The sequence below is a fragment of the Magallana gigas genome, chromosome 9 (assembly GCF_963853765.1).
Source record: "Magallana gigas chromosome 9, xbMagGiga1.1, whole genome shotgun sequence".
NCBI classification, from domain to species: domain Eukaryota; kingdom Metazoa; phylum Mollusca; class Bivalvia; order Ostreida; family Ostreidae; genus Magallana; species Magallana gigas.
In genome coordinates this window covers 36739910-36753893 of record NC_088861.1, presented here as the reverse complement: position 1 = coordinate 36753893, position 13984 = coordinate 36739910, and positions in this window count along the sequence as shown.

Below are 13984 nucleotides of genomic sequence, written 5' to 3'. Positions count from 1 at the left end.
ATCAGTACGTTAGAAAGAAGAATTAGAAATATCATCTTCTTTGGGAATTAGAGCCTGACATCATCGTGATTATTTTGTGCAGTCCGTGATTCCTCTTAGGTTTGTGTTTTCTTTTATCCAGATATTTATTGAATTAGATGTTTGCACATGTATATTAATCAAAAATTTAATCGTGTAATTAATTATCTTAAGGAATTAAAAAAATATCAATCTTTGATTGTTGATAAGACATGGACAATAACTTAACTTGGAACAATACAGGAAGGTCACATTTGATTTGCCTAAGATGATAGGGAACTCAATTATGTGTATGAGTAACATGAAAAACAGGAAAAGCCAGGATAATTTTTGACCGGATATTTACATAAAATACATTAATTTTCCAAAAAGTATTTGTTCTAAACAGAATACAGTAAATATATATATTATCATAAGTTTTTAAATGAGATAAGATGTATGTGGCAGTAGCATTATTTGATTTTAATTGAAAAGGACCCACATTTTCAATTAAAGCATGGAGTACTCGACTGGCCTCCGATTAATTGACTAAGCCAACCGAGTAAAATTGACATCCCTAGTCAACTAGAACATGACTTTGTGTGGATATAAACGATAATAGCTTTAAACTAAAATTATAAAACATGGTTTTTACAGTGACTATACCATATAATGATGACTATAAGGAATAGTACATGTAACAACATAAAACTGTACATGTATAACTTTATTAATTTTACAAAGATCAATAAACAAGTTCTACAACTTATATCGGTATCTTGATTTCGTTGGCACGGATGTTAGGGCGAGGGGGTCATTGGTGTGTGGGAGGAAGCCGGGGTGTGAGGAGAAAACCCACGTGTCCAAGCAGGCGACCACCATACCCTTTCACATACAGCCACTGGCGATCACGGGGATCGAACTTTGGCCGCAGCGGTGATAAGCGCGTGCTCTGTCCACTGCGCTAATAGTATATGGACACCTAAGAAGTAACTACATATGACGGCACTATACTGGTTATCTGGACGTGCATAAAGTTTCCACGAAACAAACCCCGTCGAATGATAAAACTCTACAAAGGTATTTATAAAAGACATATACAAAGGAGCCAAGGACGACTAAATGAGATAGTAACTTGATATTGAACATGTTTTCTATGTGAACCAGAGGGAAAGAATAGAGTAAAAAAAAAGGTTCCCGAACAAAAAATGGGTAACCAAATTTTGCAAAAGTAGAAAAAAAACCCTGTCATCCATGTAACAAAAGGATTTCGCTAATAGAGGTAAAAGTTTAAAAAAATGAATAGGTTGACATTGGATTTCAAATCTCAGTGTTTTTTAATGCAACGCTATATGACCAAAATTACGCGATAAGGTAATCAGATTTTGCATGAATAGCTCTTCCACACAAAAGCTACAATACCTAAAAGATTTTTCTATTCTGTCAGACCTAAGTTTAAGCCAGGAAAATGACAATTTTAACGATCGAACCCATTGATAAAGATTATACATAATATTGGTGAAAACACTGTCAAAAGTATAATTTATTTGATCAAATTGTACATCGTACATGTATAATAAAATATAAAAACAAAGATTTCTTAAAGGATATCATTTCAATCATAGCATTTATTATTTGAATGTATTTACCACAGGGGCCAAGCCCGTTTTAACATTAATTTCAATGTAACCATAAATAAAGAAACGGGTCGAACTCTGACCCAAATAAAAAACTACCAGCTCGCTTCAAAAGCCTAATTAATCAAGTAATTTTTAAAAATACTCGCAATATGCATGTATTTTTCAGAAAAGTAATGTCTGAGATACACTCATGCCAAATTTCAAATTGATGGGTCTTAAAATAGCGGAGATATACGTCATTATTCTCTCGAAGTCGCCAGTTTATTTTTACTCGGACATTTACCGGTCCAGGACTCACGATGGGATTTTGCCTCTGACAACAGCAGTATTGCAACAAGTCGAGAAACATTCGCACTAATCTTTGAAAATCTTACATCAAATGCACGCTACTTACATACAAAAACTCCGATAAAATTCCTTAGATACTCTCCGTAATGAACTTTCATTCTGCAGCAGAAGTTGATGTGGCTGCAGAATAAAAGTTCATTATGGAGAGTATCTAAGGAATTTTATCGGAGTTTTTGCAGCCACATCAACTTCTGACCAGACCAGCCATTTTGACGTCTTCGAGAAAGACTGATTCTGATTGGACCATCAGGAATATTAACCAATGAAATTGAGTTAAACATTAGCTATCACAATGGCCGGTCTGGTCAGAAGTTGATGTGGCTGCAGAATGAAAGTTCATTATGGAGAGTATCTAAGGAATTTTATCGGAGTTTTTGTATGTAAGTAGCGTGCATTTGATGTAAGATTTTCAAAGATTAGTGCGAATTTTTCTCGACTTGTTGCAATACTGCTGTTGTCAGAGGCAAAATCCCATCGTGAGTCCTGGACCGGTAAATGTCCGAGTAAAAATAAACTGGCGACTTCGAGAGAATAATGACGTATATCTCCGCTATTTTAAGACCCATCAATTTGAAATTCGGCATGAGTGTATCTCAGACATTACTTTTCTGAAAAATACATGCATATTGCGAGTATTTTTAAAAATTAATTGATTTATTAGGCTTTTGAAGCGAGCTGGTAGTTTTTTATTTGGGTCAGAGTTCGACCCCTTTCTTTATTTATGGTTACATTGAAATTAATGTTAAAACGGGCTTGGCCCCTGTGGTATTTACTAGAAACTGCATGCGGCATATTTCCATATGTTGCACATTTCACCACTTTTATACCGAATTAATTTTGAAATTAAATTTCATTTTGCTTCACATTGTGTTAAATATTAACATATCTTGATTAGAAATAGAGAATAATACATACCCTTTTCCATATCACAGCTTGTATCAGCCCGAGACTCCAATATCAGCCCGAGGGCCGAAGGCCCGAGGGATGATATTGGTCGAGGGCTGATACAAGCTGTGATATGGAAAAGGGTATCTATTATTATATTTATTACATACTTAATAATAAATTTAAAAAAAAACCATCAAATTTTTTTGAATTGATTATTCATATTATTTGAAAAAAGTCTGCACGTGTACATGTATTTAATAAAAATATGAGTTCTTCTTGTTTTAACTTGAAGCTACAGAACGGAATTTCATCAGATTTTAAAAGTTGACTGCTTTAAAACATTTGCTAGCATTTGAAGTTTTCAACTGCACTTAAAAATGTCGACTGTAACTGAAAATATTTTATTTTTCGTCTGTAAACATGCAAAAATGCCGAAGCGAAAAAAGGCAGAGGAGTTCCGAAAGGGGTGTGATACGGATCCGTATCAGCAATGGAGGGCTGATAACCTATATCAGCCCCGGAGGCCGATACGGATTTTGTGATGTCATCTGTATCACATAGGCCAAAAACCTGTATTTATTACTAAGTATGTAATAAAGGTTTTTATATCATACGAGGAGTGTCATTTCACCTTCTTTGTTACGTACATTATTACATTACATTGTTACGTAAGGATGGTCACTGAACCGTAACGGAAGAACATTTCACAAATTTAAAGCGGCAGTGTACTTTGCTTTACAGGTATTCATTATACCATACCCAAAATGGTAGGCCCTTGCTTGGCATTACACCCGTAGATCTATATTTATCGCGAGGTCTGTGGTATCTATGGACTGATCAAATGTCTAATAAGTCTATTTCTTTAGGTGGTTTGGCAAAGAAAAAGCTAGTTTACGAACACCTCAAAGATTCTGCTCAACAAGATCGCCATGTAACAGTTACAACCAATAATAACATCGTAAAAACCCAACAACTCTTGCAAAAAGACACAAAATATACCGTGAGGCAATTGTTTCGGATGACAAACTTGTCGTTAGAACGTGTTCATGTTATTTGGAAAAAAAATGTGTTCATGTTATTTTGAAAAAAAAATCTAAGTAATGCTAAGAAAGATAAACGCCAGAAGGATGCCTCACTTGATAAGCGATGAACAATAGAGAGACCACGTGTTGAAAATTCAAAAAAATAATTGAATTTGGATCCAAAATATTATTCCAAACAGACTTTTGATAGTTTAGATACTGGTGATGAGACAGGGGTATACTTATTTGAACCAAGACGTAAGAGTTCTAACAGAGTCTGGGGATCAAAGAATGCAAAACGTCCAAGTACTGCTAACAGATTACGAGCCGTAAAGAAGGTGTTTATTAACCTGGTTTTCCAGAGGAAAAATCCAGTTATTGAATCGGTGAAAAAGACAGGAGGGCTGCTGTTAAAAGGTAACCCTATTGTACGGATAACTCCTTCAGTTTTCGATATAGGGACTCAAGTTGTTGTTTTGCAGTTCAATCGTACATATATCTAAGATATATCTGTTGAACTTCGTTATATTTGGCAAACTATTGCATAAAGGGTACCCTCATTGTATGGATGACTCCTCCTACATTTATCGAGATAGAAAGTTGATGTTTTGCAAATCAACTGTACATATATCAGAGATGTGCATATCATAAAAACCCAACTATTGAACTTAGTTATTTTTTGGCATATTACATATTACATAGAGTACCCCATTTCTCTAGATAGGTATTGTTTATCAAATCAAGGTTGACAAATGATTTATAGATACTGTTCACTCAAAAGAAAACCCAGTTTACTGTCACAATGCATGGACAAAACAGTCACATGTAATCTGTTGTTGTTAAAAACTAAAGAAACTCCAGTTTTTCTGTGCTAAATAAAACACCCACTCTATCGCTTCGGGTTTCAATACACCAAACCAAACTAAAAATAAACAGTCAACGGGGATTTTGTATTACAAACGACATGGTACTTCCAAATGGTGAAAAGACATCAGCATTTCCCATTTAAAATCTTCGTAAGAATTTTTTCCGGGTAAAAATTAATATAGTTTCATAACTGCAGTGGTGTGAGCATACAAATTGAGTAATGCGCATTAGGATTTACTGCTGTCTGAAAGGAGAGGCAGCTACTGTAGAGGTGTCTTGTATTGAATGGTTCAACACGACCATTTAAGCATTGAATGCTTATTTTTGGATGTCGTCGGTCCTATGACACCAAGCGGTGCAGACAAATTATCATACCGCGCTTTAACGCGTTACTCTATGTGTATGCACACACCGCTGCAGTTATGAGACTGTACCTTGAAAAAAATATATTCAATGCATAAATAAAGAGCAATATGAAAACATTTTTGTTTCTTTAACAGGTAAGCGTATTTTTGTTAAAATTTGTCCAAAAAGTGGCAGAAACAGTAACTTGGGACAGACAAACATGTCGTAGCCCCGTGAATAATTTTGGAAATTACATAAATTGGACATTTATTTTAAAAATACAAACTGTAGACTTTTTTGGTTCGATAATGGTCTAATAATGATGAAACCACAAACAAACAATGCCAAGCCACGAATCCGTGTATAATACGGACATGTCATGAACAGTTCCTGGATCTGTGCATGCAAATGATGGCACTACTAGTATTTTGGACCGGTAAAAAGTTTCCAAGAGGCAGATCCTATCAAACGAACAAAACCAGGTAGACATAGTTGAATGAGGGAGAAGATGCCGCCCACGAAGAAAAGGAGACGCATGCGCAGCAGTTTCGTGGTCAATTGTGGTCTGAAAAAAGAGTTCCTTATTCAGGGTATGTATAGTAGTGACAAAATATGACATATTTTAACTCATGAATCGTGCAATGATAGTACAACTTTGTAAGACTAAATGACGTTGAACAACAGTATCATGGTCGCAAAACACATGCATAAACAGCTGCAATTCATCTTCCAAGCTTTAAAATATGGCATCACTCTTGCGAAGAGTACACAAAACGTTGAAGACGTTCGTCATAATGTTGGTACGTTGCATTTCAAATACTTGGATCGCATTTGGTCGCGTCTTAATAGTGTGCCACTGCATGTCAACTAAGAGGAGGCTTGATGAGCCTGTTAAGATGTGTGATGCCGATGGAATGTAGATGTACTATCATTAAATCATAAAAACTGGCATATAATATTGGATTTTCCTCACTCGACCCGTGCCAGTGTAAGTCACATAGAGGTTGTCTTTGGAATCTGTACATAAACTCCATGGTTTGTATACTATGTATACTAGTAACTCCATGTCAATGTAGCGGAGAAAATGTCCGTCCTGATCTATGATGTGAATACAACTTTTGTTCAAGTCTGCTGTCAGGATCCGACACTGGCTGTCTGTGGCAATGCCAGTTAACAACAATTTTCGGTTATTAGTAGAAAATCCAGTGTATCTGAATCGAAGTATCCCTGCCTGATTGACCACTACTAGTGCACCGGCATCACTATCTGTCACACATACATCTAAGTTCCCGTTTTCACAAAGAAATTTACGGTAATGCCAAGGTAAATACAAAGGTCTCCCTTTGTCATTTGATTCAATTATTTGCTTTTCAATCTCGCCACGATAACGCACAATTCTTGTTTCTGTATGATCTTCATTATCCATGATTACCAGGAGTTCATCAGCGGAGGTACAGCATAAATTGATAGGATCCCACTCGTGAATTTTGACAACTTCATGAATCATATTACAGAATATTATATACACAGTTCGATTATATGAATCAATATAAACTAAGTGACCCCCTTTTGTCACAGCTATGCCACGTGGTTTATGTCCTGACTTGGTTTTAATTGACTGAACCACTTTTCCCTGAAGGTTGTAGAGTGTTATGATGTTGGTATCGCCATGCATCCAAATTTCCTCATCCGTTAAACAGGACACACGTAGTAAGTTGTCATATCTTCCATCTGTATAATGCGTGGCTATATCTGTAACGATACGTGGCTTTTGCATCATTGCTCTATCCTGGGGAGATAACACTGGGCAATTCATTGTGTAGCCATGTTCTTCTGTTTTAAAAGATAATTTTGAAAGAGAAAGAAACTGTTGATAAAGTTGTTCTCGGTTGATGTTTGGAGGTATAAAATTAGGCAAATAAGCTGTCAGTTTTGGGGGTAATTTTCTGAATTCAGCATTTTTTGATTTGTAGCTCGAGACAAGACGTACATCGGTGGATTCAATTAATGTTTCTAGTTCAACGATACATTTTGAGATTTCAGAAATCCGAGTTGTGATTTCTTTTTCTTGTTTAACTACGACAGCCAGGTGTTTTGAGTCCAGTTCTTCAAAATCAGATTTGAGTTTCTCAATCAAATCGTCTATTTCTCTGTGCCATTTCTCTCCTTGATTACTGAGAACAGTCGTCAATTTTTGAGAATTTTGATACACATTAGCTTTCTGAAGTGCTACATAGGATGCAATCTCCTGATATATCGGATAAATAGATTTTTGTAGTTCTTGAAAATCTGTCTGTAAGTCTTCCTTCTTGAATTCAAATCTCTTTAAGATGTCAACTTGTTTGTGTTTTTTGTGTTCACCGGAAGAGTCACACTTATCACACATAGATACGTTGCAATCTTCACAAAACATTTCACATATTTTTGTGGAATGTTTTGGACATTTATACGTATATCTACGCTTTCTAAATGGTACAATCTCGTGATCTTTAGATTTACTTAAGTTGGTATGTTTACTTTTGCAGGCTCCACATATATTATTCAGGCAAACGCTACAGTATAGAGAGGGGTCAGGGTTCTCACAAAGATGGCACCTTACGATATCCTGGAGGCTAAAATTGGCGTCCATGGCCCCAATCATTCATTTAAAGAATTCTGAAAGACAATGCATGACTTGTTTATGATTTTGATTTCCCTACGAAAGATAAACAGCAATATAAATGTATTTGTATATGAATATGTAAATATTTATTTACAGATAAAATAATAAGTGTTGCAATACCGTAAAAGTTTTCTCTGATCTTGATTTCAGAAATATTAATTGTTAACCATATGTCGTTTAAACCAACTCTAGTTCATTTGCAAAGTTTCAAGAAAATCGACCGTCTGGTTCTTTTTAGAAACCATCTCAAAATAGAGGTACATTTATTATAGGAGTATATAGAAAATTGTGATATATGATTAGTGATGTTATTTCCTATATGTAAAAAAATACTGAATTTAACCGTCTGGTTTTTAGTGCGGCCATTTCAAAATATTAAAATGCACCAAAGAAGATGGGGGAATAAGATGGCGCAAATGCCCATTCGGTCTAGTAGGGAATTACAATTTTGAATTTATTTTTCCCCAATTAAATCTATTCAAATATATTATAATAAAACTTTGCGAAAGCAAAATTTTTAACTATAGTCAGTTTTTAATATACCGTATATCAGGTTTTTTCCGCGTGTATCCAATTTCCGCTTTGTTCGCCACGATTTCCGAATCGCGGAAAATATACATGTATCAGCGTAAATTTGATATAAAGTGTTGTTCTTATTATATAATTCTCTCTTTCCTTATGAAGTAAACAGGTATGTAAAAGTACATTGAACTGTGTTCAGTCAGTTTAGAGTAGAAATTGCGGGATCGGAAGCGCAGGATAATAGGTATGTAAGACTCATAGTTTATTTAATAATCCATTGACAAGCTAATTAAAACGGTCGCTTTTCTTGCGTAAACCGATGTCTAATTATACCTGAGCTACTGGTATATGTAACGGTACTTGATCTATTTATCTATGACTGTTTGCGTCTCTGAAAATAATTATCGGTAATTATTTAACATTAAGGAAATCGTGTAAATGGTTTGTCCAATATTTTTATTATAAAGAGCGGCAATTTAGATACGTTTACCCTCTTACTTCACAGGGTTAAACAATCTTGAATTATATTTTCACTATGAATTTGAAATAGTGAAAATTTCATTCGCGTAAATTTTATATACCGTTCCAGGTTCTGAATCGCAGAAAAAACATGACGCGGAAAAAACCTGATATACGGTATTTAACAAAAAATAAGAAAAAAAAATAGTGTCGGAAATTATGGTGGTATCGAACCCGTAACATAAAAACCCTAGATATATAAGGTTAGCTTATACCAGGTGCTTTAACCACTGAGCCATTTCAGACACAACAAAGTGGGCTTTTTAAATATTATGTGTGACTAAGGTCACGAACTACCGGACTTGTATTATTTTTTCAACACGTTCAATTGTTGGGATATAAAATGATATTTTTAATGTATAGTGGGTCATCTCTCCACTTTTTTGTTGATTGAAATCGGTTTGTTTTCCACTAGACCTTAATTAGACTATGAGAAAAATATGGAGCACAGACCCACTCTATAAAAGAAAATGCCCTGAAGTTCTAAAAAATGACAGTATTTGTAAGTTTTGATACGTACACGCCTGTTTGAGTCAACATATTCCAAGTATTGAACATACCTATAGGTTAAAAATCAATGATTCGTTAAATATATATTGTTTTCAATGATTTAAAAAAAAACCCATCAGATTTATTGATACTTTAATTTTTCAGTAGCCTGTCCGACCGCGTATGGGCATTTTACACGCCTTATCCACCCATCTTCTTTGCTATATATTTGGAGCATTACGAATGAAGATTGGTAAAATAGATTCATTCAAAAAATAAGGAAAATGTCCTCGAGGATAGCATCATTCTGTGTATAAAATTTTAACGGCGTACAACTTTTACTTTTTCTTTTCTGTTATTCCTTATAACGTACTCCTACAAAGCTACATTTTTTCACAACGTCATAAAAGCGCAATGACAACGCTCCCCTACCGCACAACAGAAAAATCTTTTAAAAAAATACAAATTTTCTTAAAAATAATATACAATAAAATCAACCGTATTATACTAGAATGCGCAAAATCATGCGCAATGGAAACTAAAGTCGGCCTACTTAAATTATCTCTGTGTTATCAATTGTATCTGGGCGAAATTAAAACGGGGCAAAACTTTTCACAAGAAAAGAAATGTACATGCACCAAAAATATTTTACTATGGCTTACAACCCGTGAACTGTGTAAAATTTAATTCCCGTTCAAGCAATCTGTGCCATATGATCTCACGACTTTCTTCTTTAAAAAAGTTCAATCCGCTCAAAATTTGTCAGACGATAAGAAATGGGCCCGAGGTACATTTACATGAATTTTAATTTGGATTGAGTGAAAAGCTCGGGAGTTAAATTTTTTTCTTCAATACAAGTCAAGATCGCCAATTGAAATTCAAATGGCAAAACAAATGTAGAAAGGCGAAATTACACGGGGCGAAAATAACCCTGCGTACAGTTTTTCTGATAATTAAGTGGTACATACCAGTATCATCTACTACACGTCCTCACAAACACACTCAAACCTGATGTTTAATCCACGGTTGCGATTGCAGGTTTTTGGTCTAACAATATGATCCAGTGTGAGATCACATAAGTATTGAATTTTTTTTTAAATAGCATACAATGATTCATTTTTGAATACATGGATCGATCGATAAATGTCATTGTATCCATTTGAACGAATCATTGCTAACTGGTTTTAAATCAATTGCTTTTGTTGAAATTATCAACCGTTTTGCAATTATTTCAGAATATCTGCATTCAATTTGATTGATTGTTTCTTATTATGAGACGCAGTTTTGCGCATTTTGTAGGCCAGTTCAAACATGAGATTAGTAATTTGTTCAAGGCGCACGTGATTTTGCTTGACGTTGAGAATACCGCTATCAGATATAACCACACACTACATACCTATTATTGAACACGAATTTATTTCTATGGAAAATTGTCCACGTCTATAATAAAAAATCGGAGCATACAGTATAGGATCTTTTTTGTATTTAATTGCAAGTAATTTCAAACTTCAAAGATTTTAACGTCATTGAGTTTTCTTGAAGATCACATGGAATTTCCGCAAAGTGAATTATGTAAGGAATAAGGAATCGTTCTTTGAGTATTATGAGGTTATAATTTCGGTCGGGCGTGATCAAATCCAATATATATCACTACAACCATATATTTACACTTCCCAGTGTCTTTGAGATGACACTTCGAATCGATTTCGGGGCGCGGGGATTGCATAATTTAAAGAAATGGAAATCACATAATTATGTCAATTTTCTGTTCGTACAATTGCTAAAACAATTATATAAATATAAGTAATATGGAATTTTTCTTGAATAAAATGAGGTGATCAAATTCGGTCTGGGGTGATCAAATCTATCATAAAGACATTTTTAAATAAATAATGTAGATTGTGTCTAGTTTTCAACAACCCCACTAACATTTTATTTACCTGAGAACTCAATTTGGTTTCGTTTTTAGATACAAGTTTCTGCAATAATTAATTTGAATATTTTGAATGACCCGGCAACTCTTCTGTACTGTAAAGTGTTAGTATGATCACGGGTATCAATAGTTTTTAATTATATTCAGTGCGCTACATCATCAAGGGCTAAAATAATTGATAAATAAGGCAGGTGAATGTTTATTAGCTAATTAAAATTTGCATTAATTTGTGATGTCGTTTATTTTAATAATCTGACAAACTTCGTAATAATAATACCGGTAAATCACAACATTATCTAGCTTGATATTTTCTGCAAAGTGATGTCTTTTTACCGTTACGGTATAGATATGGATATTCCATCATTAAATATGACTACGGTACCCCATACAGCAATATAAAACTCATACCTGTAATGAAAAGTAATTTGATAAATTTGTTAAGGCGCAATTCTGGATTGTCTTCTCAATACGTGTTCCAGTCATCCTCTCATATCTACAAATATTTTTAAAAATCTTTTTGACACCGAAAATGTTGTCTTGGTAAAATAAGTAATTCAAAAGCATATTAATTTAAACAATGTTTCATAAATAAGTTTTTCAATCTTGTATATTTTTACCTAACGTACTTATGAAAAGCAATGACGCTCAAAAGATAATTACATCTTGAAAACGTACAATGTATAAGATCATTTAATAAAATCAAAGGCCTGAAGGGCCACAATGGCGTCGAGTTAAAGTTAATTTGAAGAGTAAAAACCTAAATAATTTTTTAAACAAGTGAAAAGCTGTCAATGAGACAGCTAACTGGGTTTTCTTTTTATATGTGAACTGTATCCATAATCCATGTCAACCCATATCCAGTGAAATAAAGTACCTCATATGCAATATTTTGCTAAAAAAAGACTAAGTTCAAAAGCTGGTATTTTTTTCATAAATAATCAGAAATAAAAATCCTAAATATATTCACACCTCTGATACATGTACAATTAATCTGCAAAAGAACAACTTTTTATCTATAAAACTGTAGGAATAGTTATCCGTACAATGAGGTAACCCTATATGCAATATTTTGCTAAAAATTGACTAACTTCAAAAGCTGGTATTTTTTTCACAAATTATCAGTAATCAAAATCCTAGCAATATGCACACCTCTGATATATGTATAATTGATCTGCAAAAGAACAACTTCTTATCTTGAAAACTGTAAGAGGAGTTATCCGTACAATGAGGGTACGCTATATCATATGCAATATTTTGCCAAAAAATGACTTAATTTTTTTTTCATAAATTATCAGTAACCAAAATACAAGCAATTTTTTTTCATAAATTATCAGTAACCAAACTCCTAGCAATAAGCACACCTCTGATATATGTATAACTGATCTGCAAAAGAAAAATTTCCTATTTTGAGAACTGTAGGAGGAGTTATCCGTACAATGAGGGTACCCTATATGCAATATTTTGCCAAAAATGACTAAGTTCAAAAGCTGGTATTTTTTTCATAAATTATCAAAAATCAAAATCCTAACAATATGCATACCTCTGATATATGTGTAATTGATCTGCAAAAGAACAACTTCCTGTTTTAAAAACTGTAGGAGGACTTATCCGTACAATGAGGGTACCCTATATGCAATATTTTGCCAAAAAATTGACTAACTTCAAAAGCTGGTATTTTTTTCACAAATTATCAGTAATCAAAATCCTAAATATATTCACACCTCTGATACATGTACAATTAATCTGCAAAAGAACAACTTTTTATCTATAAAACTGTAGGAATAGTTATCCGTACAATGAGGTAACCCTATATGCAATATTTTGCTAAAAATTGACTAACTTCAAAAGCTGGTATTTTTTTCACAAATTATCAGTAATCAAAATCCTAGCAATATGCACACCTCTGATATATGTATAATTGATCTGCAAAAGAACAACTTCTTATCTTGAAAACTGTAAGAGGAGTTATCCGTACAATGAGGGTACGCTATATCATATGCAATATTTTGCCAAAAAATGACTTAATTTTTTTTTCATAAATTATCAGTAACCAAAATACAAGCAATTTTTTTTCATAAATTATCAGTAACCAAACTCCTAGCAATAAGCACACCTCTGATATATGTATAACTGATCTGCAAAAGAAAAATTTCCTATTTTGAGAACTGTAGGAGGAGTTATCCGTACAATGAGGGTACCCTATATGCAATATTTTGCCAAAAATGACTAAGTTCAAAAGCTGGTATTTTTTTCATAAATTATCAAAAATCAAAATCCTAACAATATGCATACCTCTGATATATGTGTAATTGATCTGCAAAAGAACAACTTCCTGTTTTAAAAACTGTAGGAGGACTTATCCGTACAATGAGGGTACCCTATATGCAATATTTTGCCAAAAAATTGACTAACTTCAAAAGCTGGTATTTTTTTCACAAATTATCAGTAATCAAAATCCTAAATATATTCACACCTCTGATACATGTACAATTAATCTGCAAAAGAACAACTTTTTATCTATAAAACTGTAGGAATAGTTATCCGTACAATGAGGTAACCCTATATGCAATATTTTGCTAAAAATTGACTAACTTCAAAAGCTGGTATTTTTTTCACAAATTATCAGTAATCAAAATCCTAGCAATATGCACACCTCTGATATATGTATAATTGATCTGCAAAAGAACAACTTCTTATCTTGAAAACTGTAAGAGGAGTTATCCGTACAATGAGGGTACGCTATATCATATGC